The following is a 10,814-nucleotide window of genomic DNA, read 5'->3' on the forward strand; positions in this document are numbered from 1 at the left end:
TTCTTGTAAAACCGTACACTGTAGCTTTGATAGAGAGCACTATTATGATTTGGCATCATGAGAGCAATTTTGTAACGAAGATTTAGAAGTTAGATGTGAATTTAGAGGGATGTGATTAAGTTAAGACAATATTAGTTTATAGGCAAGCTTCCTATGCTTCTCTTATGGCATAGAAGTTCTATTCTCCCTTTATCCAACCGTCCATTTTGAACGGAGGGCTAAGATTGTCCCAGTCACAATGTCACGTCTCTACACTATTTTATTTTTAATTTTTTCTATAAACTATTTTGACACAAAATTTTGGACGTCCATTCCTCTATTAAACTCGCACTAATAAAAAATATATAAAAAAATATTTTTAATAAAATAAAATGATCAAAAAACTTTTGAAAGTTTCTAAGAGTATTTTGGTCATTATATTTTATCAAAAAATTATTTTTAATATTTTTAATAGGCGCGCCCCAATGAGAAGATGGTGCTTACTAAATTTCATATTCATACAATTTGTATAAAAAAAATAAAAATAAAATACTTTGAGACGTCGGATCTAAGATCAAATGGTGAGTGACTCTCTTGATCAAAATTGGATGGCTGGATGGTAGGGAGAGGATAGAACTTTTATGCAGGAGGGCCAGCATAGAAACATTTCCCTCATGTTATACTTTATAGTGTCTCATGCACTAGCAAGCGAACTTGAGTATGATTAATGCAATAGATTTAACAGAAAACTAGCAATTTAGGCCGTTGAATAATAATGGATTGAATTTCTAATCTTCCATTACTGGTTGCTTTTAAGAAGGGAAAAGTTAATATAAGCTCTTAACAATCAAATTAGGGTGCACCTAAAAAATTTTACTAGAAGAGGTTATTTTGATGCTCAAATATCCTCACATTGATCATCTTGACCTCAAGATATACGAACATGAAAAAACAATAGATTTTAAGTTTTGGAAATAGTGCATCTTGTAATACATTTTTGAGCCATCAATTTTCAAGGTTTTTTTGTTTTGATCGATCTACACTATTTTTGAAGCTTTAAATTTTATAATTAAAGATGAAAATATATTTTAAGACTATCACAAATATTTTCAATATTGAAACTACATTTCCCAATACTATTTGTAGATGCACTTTACTTTGATTGTTTAGAGCCTTGGTTTTATACAAACCGCATTTTTTAAAGAAAGGGATTGGATATAATGAGACTAGTTATCTTTATTATAAGGCAGTCACAAATCACTATTACTTATTAGATGTCAAATTGAAAGGCTTGGGTTAGTCAGGAAGTCTAAGAATTGTTTTTTTTAATTTTGAGTTTTTTCAATATCACTCTTACAACTATCCAATTTGAAATCCAATTAATTAAAGGGTAATTTTGTATAAAGCAAAAAGACATTATACTCCCCTGAGAGTAGAATGTCCATTTACTCCTTCGGGTAAAGCACTGCCTAAAATTAATTTTACGACCCAAAATTTATTGTATGTAACCTTTTCAACCCCATAGATTATTCCCAACAAAAACAAAATCCTAATTGTACCCTGTATGCCTTTTAGGAAAAGTAATACCATGAAATTGAGTGGAGACCATTCAATTTTTAGATGATGAGATGTAAGCGTTGAAAAACTCAAATTCCAATTTTATTTTTAGAATAGTCATTTAATAATTCTTAAGTAGTTCCTAAAATTTTTGACCCAAAGGTCTTGTCAAAACAGTAAAAGTAAATTATGCACTCGAAGGAGCACAATATACATGCTCACAAAAAAATTTCACGAGATAATAAATGTACAATAATGAGTTTTGTCCATTACATAGTGAAAGCAATATGGAGGCGAATGGGCTAGCAAAACGAGGTGTGGAGGGTAACATTCTTATAGTTGCAAGTACTGATGTATAGTTTGGGCTAGATTGTAATTTCTTTTCTGTTTTTGTATTGATTTGTGTAATTGTGGCAATGAGGCTTTTAGTTATGTAATATGTGGTTGTTTGATTGGAATAAAATGTAACTGATCTTTTTGTTTATTTTATTTTATTTTATTTTACTTTTTTTAAAAAAGGAGTTTTGTTCATGAAAGTTTGCAGGGGTGGGGAGAAGGAAAAGGAAGGATCAAAAGGTGGGTAATAATTGAAAGGTCAAATCCGTTTGACTAGTGAAATTGAGGGGGGTGGTTGTCTTTAATTCATTTTCATGGATAATTAATTACCCATATTTGGAGCATGGTTGAGGAAATGGAATATATGGGAAAAGGCCAGAGAAGCCTCACGTGAGGAGGGAGAGGGATAGTGTGGGGTGGGCTGGGCTAGGCGTGGGCTTTTGTAGAGAGAGAAAGTTAGGCGTGGGCGTTTGTAGAGAGAGAAAGTTACGTGTGGGCGTTTGTGGAAAGAGAATCTTTGGAAAGAGGGGAAGTTTGGGGTTTGGAAGACGACGAACGTGGACCACTGACGGAATCTCTGCACTGCCCCTCTCACTAATCAAACGTTGGAATCATGTTAGTGCGGCCCCGTTGTGCAACATGTCCAAAATGCCCAGTTATTTCAGTAAATGACCATAATGCCCCTGCCCGTCACCAACAGACTTACTGCTTTTCCTTTTTCACAGGGAGTGCCATTACCGTGTTATTAGGATCGGATTGGTTAATGTTATCATATGTCAATAAAGGGTTTGGTTCAGTCAAAATAGGTTTAATTATTTGACTAATTGAAATTTGAAGATGTTAAAAAAATCTAAACAAAGAACTATATACAATGAGATCATTTACTTTTGGCATAAGGTCATAATTATTTATAACCATCTTATATGAAATTTAACTGCTTGGATGTGTCACAAAGTTCAAAAAAATTTCTTTTGAACTTTGAGTTTAATCAATGGAATAATACAACTACCCAATTTCACATCCAATGGTTAAGATTAATTATGATCGCCTTGAACTAAAGATAAATGGTCTCATTGTATACTTTTCCTATAAATAATAGTTTAAAATTATATAACATATCAAGAAAAATTTTGACCACTTTGTTTAGCTTGTTGAACCAATCGAAATATGTCGGATGAACAAGTCAAAACCGATTAAATATTGTTTTTAATTATTTTTTGTTTAAACTCAGTTTTTATTATGGATTAGACCTGTGAAGACATCAGTTGGTGGTTCAGCCGATCAAAGTACCAGTTCGATCCAGTCTTGACAACTAAAAAGCACAATGAAGACCCACAAACTCTATATTCTCTTCATTTGTTGGCCAATAAATACTTTAGTAAATTGAAGCGTTTTTTGTTAAGAGCAATGATCCAATGCAACGGTTGTATCATAGTATAATACAACAAAACCGTGTTTGTGGTATTTGTATGACCCCAAATTTTGCACAGACACTCTCTTCATCTCAATAATCAATCTCCCCAAAAAACAAAATTCAATTTGAACCCTAGATATGGTCAAAATGAGTAATCTTCACAAACGAATCTAGACCATTCATTTTTTAAATTTCAAGATCTTAGCCTTTATAAACTCAAAATCATTTTTTTCTTTTTTAACATCGTTCATCTAATGATAATAAAGCCATCCAAAAAATTGGAAATGAAAAAAAATCCTTCTAAAGCCTAGATCTAAGCATTTCACAAAAATGAATTGCCTACGTCAATTAGGCTAAAAAAATATTTTTTAGATTATGTTTTCGATTTTTCCTTTTTTTTTATTGTTCATTAGAATGAAAAGAGTATATATTTCAAAATTTGGATCAAACAAATGGTAATAAAATAGTTTTTTAACGTTGTTGCATCATATTATGCTACAACTATTGCATAATATCATTGCTCTTTTCTTAAATATGAACTTTTTAATTTGTCTTGGGCCTTTTCTTAGGCTATATAGCTTTTCCTTGTATGACTTTGTATGCCTAGTCGTGAGACTTCTCTTTTAACTATGGAAAACGTTTATACAGAGCTGAGGCTCCAAACAATCGAAGTAGAGCCCACCTCAATAATTTCATTAGAATATGTTATTTGATGCTCAAATATCCTCAAATTGATTATCTCAACATCAAGATGCATGGACATGGGAAAACAATGTATTTCTGGTTTTGAAAATAGTGCATCTTGTAACACATTTTTGGACTATCAATTTTCAAGATTTTCTAGTTTTCATTGATCTGCTCGATCTACACTATTTTTTAAGCCTTAATTTTATAATTAAAGATGAAAAAATATTTTAAGGCTATCGTAAAGATTTTCAATATTAAAACTATATTTCTCACACTATTTAAATGTGCATTTTACTTTGAGTGTTAAGAGCCTCGACTCTATACGAACTGCACCCATGGATCACCACAACCACGTACTTAAATGGCGAATGTGTGGTTATGGCAACCCACGGAGCAACTGCGCACAAACAAATTGGAAGAAAAATAAACAGTAGAGATGGAATACAAAATCATCAAAACAATTGATAAACATTGAATTTATATGGTTCATCACTAAGGCTTTAAAGTTGTTTTTGTTATAAAAGCTCACGAAATTTGAAATCCCCAAATTTCATGATCGGAGTAAGTTTAGTTTTTTTTTTTTTAATGTTCACAATTACTTTCATTAATTACCAACTTTCAAAAAAAGAAGAAGAATGTCTTATTAAAGTTGTTAGTTAAAAAACTAAATAATTTAAAAAAATAAAATTGGATTCTCAAACCTACAACACAAGCACACATCAAATGCATAAGTTATTGTTTTTTTTTTTGGTATATTGAGCACTCACTTATGAGGTGTTAGATTGATTGTCGTGGAGAGCTCACCCCATCAAATAGGAATTGAAGCATCTCGATTCATTGACACACTACATAAGATTAGAATCCATGTCAAATTATCAAAATCATCCTATTAAAAAAAACATCATGATAATTAGCCCTATCAACTCTATCATTCTCATAAAATTAAATTAAATATGAAGGCATGCTGGCGATTAGAAAGATCACGCCAATTACACAACTTATACAGAGAACAAAGCGCCACTTGGGAAAGATGTTGGAGCCGTGGTGGTAGTACCCCGTACTCTAGTCACCACGTTGTAGTTTCTATTCTCATTGATAACTACATCAATAAAATTTTAAAAAAACTAACTCCTAAACTAATTGAAAAAAAACGCACTAACTCCTAAACTAATTGAAAAAAAACGCCGGGATTGTCTTCCCCAATGCATTACCATAAACAAAGACAAACGTCCCACTCTAACAAAAGAGAGGCCCAACATTTACTCCAAGAAAAAAAAGCCTTAAAGCTGCTTCTCATGAGAGGCCTAGCTGCCCAAAGTAAACGATAGAGGTCATTTGGGTAATTACGCATCTGATCAATCCAGCAAAAGAGAGTTAGAGCCCTACCAAGACAGAGAAATTGAGAAAGGCACATATACTATACTCCCCCGGTCAAAAGACTTATTTGGAAGATTTTTTCTATTTCAAACTTTAGAGACCACTAAAAATCACTAGTGATTATCGTCAAAAGAAAAAAAAAAATTAAATTTTAATTTTCTAACACTTGAATCTCGCTCTCTAAAAATTAGGCTGTCTATTCAATCTTGAGATATTATTTTTTTCATGTGTGATACAATTAGCAAATTTTTTTTATTAAATTTAAACTATAGATTGAAAATGTTATATCCGATTACCGTAAAATTTGAGGTCCTAAATTAATAGTAGGTGGGGTTTGCGGTCCTAAAATTAACAGCAGGTTGGGGTCCTAAAATTAACAGCAGGCGGGTTTTTACTGAGGGGGTAAAGAGGATATATTCCCCAGGGAGCATTATACCCTTGGTAGTCCCTCTTTCCCCTATAGGCCACCATCAATCTGAGCAGCCGGAATATTCTCGCCGCCGCGGCTGCCAACAAACAGGCCGGTCTGCGCGTTGACCGTCGGCTCTGCCGGAAACGTTTATACTACAAGTAGTATTTAATGGAAAGCAGAGGGCATTTGACCATGGGCATTTCTGGAAGACCGGGTTCATGAAACCCCCACCCACCTGACCGCGTGCAACCCGCTTCCATTCCCAAGGCCCCCCGATATTATAAAACAAAGGAAAACAGAACGCAATAACACCGCTATTCTTTGATAAAAAACAGATATCAAGAAGTCACAGTTTTTCATAGGAGGCTAGTTCCACCGTCTTTTTGGTATTCCACCAGTGATTATGTCCTGTATTGTGAGCTCATTGTTGGGCTTGCAATGGCTTTGCAGCCCGGAGGGCGTGGGCCCTCAAATGTGGCTTGAGGGCTAGGACATAGCTGGGCATGGTCTAAGTACTAGGGCTAGGCCAGGCCCTAGTTAGGGCAATGACAAGGCCCGCTCGACCTGGAGCGTTTTTTTTTTTTTTTTTATGGTTTGTTTTCTATTGGGCAGATCTGCCTCGACATCACTAGGGCTTCTTTGGGGGTCGAGGATGGGCCGAACTCTGGCTAGACGGGCCTTGTCTGTTGCCTACCTTACAATTTGAACATTGTATTGAAATAAGGATGAGGTTTTTATAAGGCCTAATTTTTATAAAAATAAAAAAAAGCCTCAACTCAAATCTTCATCCTGAAGGCACTCGTGACAACGAAAACCTTCATAATGACTTTAAAATCAAATTTCAAAACCGATAATAATATTTGAAATTAAAAGATAGTACAAGATCTTGGGGATCTGTGAAAATTTATTGTTAGGGCGAAATAGACAATGTAGATAATATATTACAATATACACTACTTTTAGAGTTTATAATCCTAATTTTTTTCACAACCATAATGTTGAAGCTAAGATAATCAATGTGAAGTTTTTGAATGCTTAAATTACAATTTTCGAAAAATTATGAGGCGAAGCTTTACTTATTTTAATGGGCTGCAACCCTATCAAATCATTTTCCTTGAAATAATTGGGGGTCAAATTAACCCCATTGTTTCAACTAGAATTTGCAAACCCTCTTTGTGCGGCGCCTCTAACTAATATTTTCGAAACAATAAGTATGGTGGTATTTTTGTTTGCTTGTGGAAGTAAATTCAATTTTTTTTATAGTGAGGGCCTCGAGGTGGGAATCCTCAACTTTTGAAATGGAACCGAAATTTCCGGAAAATTGGGAGTGAAAAGATGTAGGCTACATGCGCCACCAGTTTGCAAGGGAGGGGCAATGTAGAAATAGTGAAATGCTTTCCTCCGTACGTGTGGATACACGAGTGCCTGACACGGATCGAATTTTCGCTTCGCCCTTGCTACTGTGGATGAGGATTTTCCACTCTTCCCCACACGACACGTCCATAGTAAGAGAGGATTTTCCAATATGCCCTCTCATTTACTTGCCCTATAATTCGAAAATAATTAAACAATTTCCAATTTGTCCAATTTGTGATTTTTTGTTTATTTATTTTTATTTTTTGCTTTAGAATTTGCTATGGATTACATGAATTTATTTTTCTTTCTTCTCGGTATTGGAAACCGCTACTGGGGAACTCGACCCGATTAGTGCTGAGTAATGTAGAAGTAAAAAAATGTTTAAAAAATTATAAAAAATATTAAAAAAAAAAAAAGGGGAGAAATGTATGTCTAAAGTTAGATTAAGCAAAACACATAAAAATGATGTTAAAAAATGGTAAAAAAAAATAGATCTTAACAAATCAACTTGTGATGAGAGGTGTTTTAGATATAATAAAAAAAGATGGAAAAATATAAAAATAAATATTTATGGGAAAACACTTTCAAATCTTTTCCAAAATAATAGAAAACATAAAAATAAAAAATAAAAAAAATTCCTTATTTTCTTAGGATATTTATGATTTTTTTAAAAAATTTTAATATCCTTGGGTGGGCACCCAACTCATGGTAACTCGGACTCGCCAGGGTGCGAGCCCAATTACTCGGCACTGGGATCAAGCAGTCAAACTCTGTTTCTTCTAATAAATAGAAAATGTCAACTTAGGGTTCTAGGATCATGTTTCTATTTACTTGTAAACTTCTTCAATTTTGAATAAGAAGTCGTGTTAACTTAGTTGGAAGGGACGTTTGAGATTTGAGAGAACATAACCTGGGGATTATCTGCACGGTGAGCACAAACCAATGTATAAATGAAACATAGCAAAAATAGGCATAATATTGTGAGTTTACATATAGGAAACATGTATTTGATTAAAAACATTCATTCACGTGCAAGCTTTTATTTCGGTTTTAGGAGAGACTAGTATTCAGTTCGTGCATCTAAGAGGCACAAAGAAGAGACAGAGAGGGTCTACATTTTTCTACTGCAGGAGGTGTAGATTTATAAAAACATCAAAATTACAATATGCACGACTTTTAAGACATGAAATTTTTTTTTTATATTTATATATATCTCATGATCAATTGGGAGATTTTTCAACTTCGTGAACTCCTTTATATCAGACTTTGGAGTGCATCTTGCTTCTTATAATCTTATATAAACTTTTTAAAAAAATAAAAATAAAAAAGAAAAATTGAGAGAGTATAACAATGTGAGAGTGGGGCGAGCGAAGACCGTTATTACAAAATCTGACCGTAAAGACGGCAATAGGCGGGTGGGCAGTGCGGGCAGTTTTGCGGGCAGGGGCCAAAAGATGACGGCATAAAAGAGAAGAGCACCCCCTTCTCGCTACATTCCTTCCTTGCTGTCATGCACCTGTCACTTTCTGCCCGGCGGGCAGGCCGGCCATCGGGGCAGGGTGCTGCCCGCTGCCTTCATAACCCCCATATTTCCCTCTACAAACCTTTCATTTCTCTCTCCTTCACTTCACTTCACTTCACCTATCTCTTCATTCTGTTATCCACAAGGCACAGTTCCTTTATCTCCCTCCCCTAAGAGGGAGGGAGATAAATAAAAGCGAAAAAACGGCAAGATCCATTTAAAAGAAATTTGGGGTTTCTTCAGGTTGGTTTGGAACCCAACGGTTTGCATTTCTATAATTTGTTCATCATTTTTTTATATATTTTTATTTTGTTCCTGGTTATACATACTGTTTCTGCTGTTCTCTTCTCTGAAGAGCAATGTATCAGATTTTGGAGAATATTTTACTATTTTGATATTATATTTTGGAAGATTTATAACTTTCACCCTTCTGTATGACTATTTCATCATTTTGAAAATTATGCATCATATTGGTCTTTCTTATAGTTCAGTGATTGGGATTGCAGGTTTCCATTACTACCATGTTCGGATTGGGCGCTTCTAGCGGTTCGCTAGCTCGAATTGGAGTCCACCATGAAAACATGATCGTGTCAGTATAGTCTGGCGCTATCCTACCTGAGCTTTATTACAATTTTTTGTTCTCTCACTTAGTCTCTCTCTCGTATTCATGTTTTCTCTAGTCGTGTTTTTTCATTTTTAGTTTTCTCCACCTTTAGCTTTCTCCTCGTGTTTGTTTGTTGGATCATACCCGGGCTACATTTTTCTTGACCTTGTAAGACCTTTTCTTGACCTTGTAAGACCCGGTGCTAGAGACCCAACCCCCCGTTATGAGTATAGTTGCAATTAAGCAATCTGTTTGTGATATTCTTTCTCTCATCTCTGTGCCTTATCTCCTTCTTCTGTCTGTCCCTCCTGAGCTAGCTTTCGGACTGATCGGCGCGAGAACTATAACTAAATTTTCTCGTCCTTGTGATGACTGAGTCATTCATCCATCTTTTCATTCCACTTTTTCTCAATACACTCTCATGACCTCCTATTGATGAGCCATGACTTTTTTCCCTTTTCTGTTTTTTTTTTGACGAAATATGGGTCGGCTGTATGTAGTACTTCTTGGGCATTTTTTGTGTAAGAATAATGGTTTTTGTGGATGAAAGACAAGCGTTTTGGGGCGGTGAAAATCATTAGAGAGGGCGAAAAATATTTGCAGGTGTTGTTTGGATTATGTGTGCAGGTTCTTCGGTTTGGTGTTTGTTTTTATGCATTGTATTGGGCTAAAGGATGAGTTCAAAGCCTGCAAATTGTAAATATTCTCCCCGTGCTGTAAGTGCCATTCTCGTGATTGTGATCAGTCATTTTACTTCAAAGTTTACTCTCTCTCTCTCTCTCTAAACAGTAAACAGTGAGTAATATCTCGTCGGGTTCTTGTAATTCATAAGGACTCTCTCTCTCTTCTCTCTCTCACTCGCACAAAAACTCTCTCATCCCAAAAGAAACTCTGACCCGGCCACGTAACTCGGCCCCAGCCCATACATGAGGGTACACAATATCTTTAAAGTTTAATTATAATATTACCGCAAAACGCAAGACACTTATCTAATAGATCTCTCCCTCTCTCTCTCTCTCTCTCTCTTAGATAGCAAACACTAACGGAGAGTAATATATAGTAGAAATTTTGTAATTCATAAAGCACTCTCCCCCTACTGTAAATATTGGGTATTATGGAGGTTATCGTACTCAAAAAACGCCATGTAACATAGCGCAGTATTACATGAAATGCCACACTGTTCTCTGGCAATGTCCTTCAACAGGGGTTCATGGAGTTCCCCTCAGTTTGAAGGGAAGAACCCAACCAGGGGTAGTTTGGTCACTTTTAAGCTCTCACCGTATTTTGTCAATTTTGATATCTCTTTGCCATACGACGTTGAAATTTTCGTCATGAGTATTTTCGAGGGCAAATTGGTTATTTACAAAAGGATTGGGTTTTTATGCGGCCAAGCCCTCGTATGTAGAAACGGGGGCCTCTTATTAAATCTATTTTTGAGATGAATTTTAAGACTTAATTTTTAAAGACATGTAATATCTAATATGGAAATCGTGAATATGGAAAAATAAATAAATTTCACAAACTAGAAATAATAATTCTAGTAAGAAAACATTTTGGACTGTTAGTTTCC

At 34.9% G+C, this 10,814-nt stretch overlaps 1 long non-coding RNA gene across 1 annotated transcript; it reads left to right on the forward strand.

Annotated features, from left to right (window-relative positions):
• The first annotated feature begins 8,386 nt into the window (after positions 1-8,386).
• Positions 8,387-9,988, forward strand: LOC110007008 (uncharacterized). Its single transcript, XR_002280477.2, has 2 exons — positions 8,387-8,883; positions 9,147-9,988. It is a non-coding gene; the product is annotated as an uncharacterized LOC110007008 (long non-coding RNA).
• The last annotated feature ends 826 nt before the right edge of the window (positions 9,989-10,814 follow it).

This window comes from Amborella trichopoda, chromosome 2 (genome assembly GCF_054954075.1).
Source record: "Amborella trichopoda isolate Santa Cruz 75 chromosome 2, AtrichopodaSantaCruz75HAP2 v2.0, whole genome shotgun sequence".
Taxonomy (NCBI): Eukaryota; Viridiplantae; Streptophyta; class Magnoliopsida; order Amborellales; family Amborellaceae; genus Amborella; species Amborella trichopoda.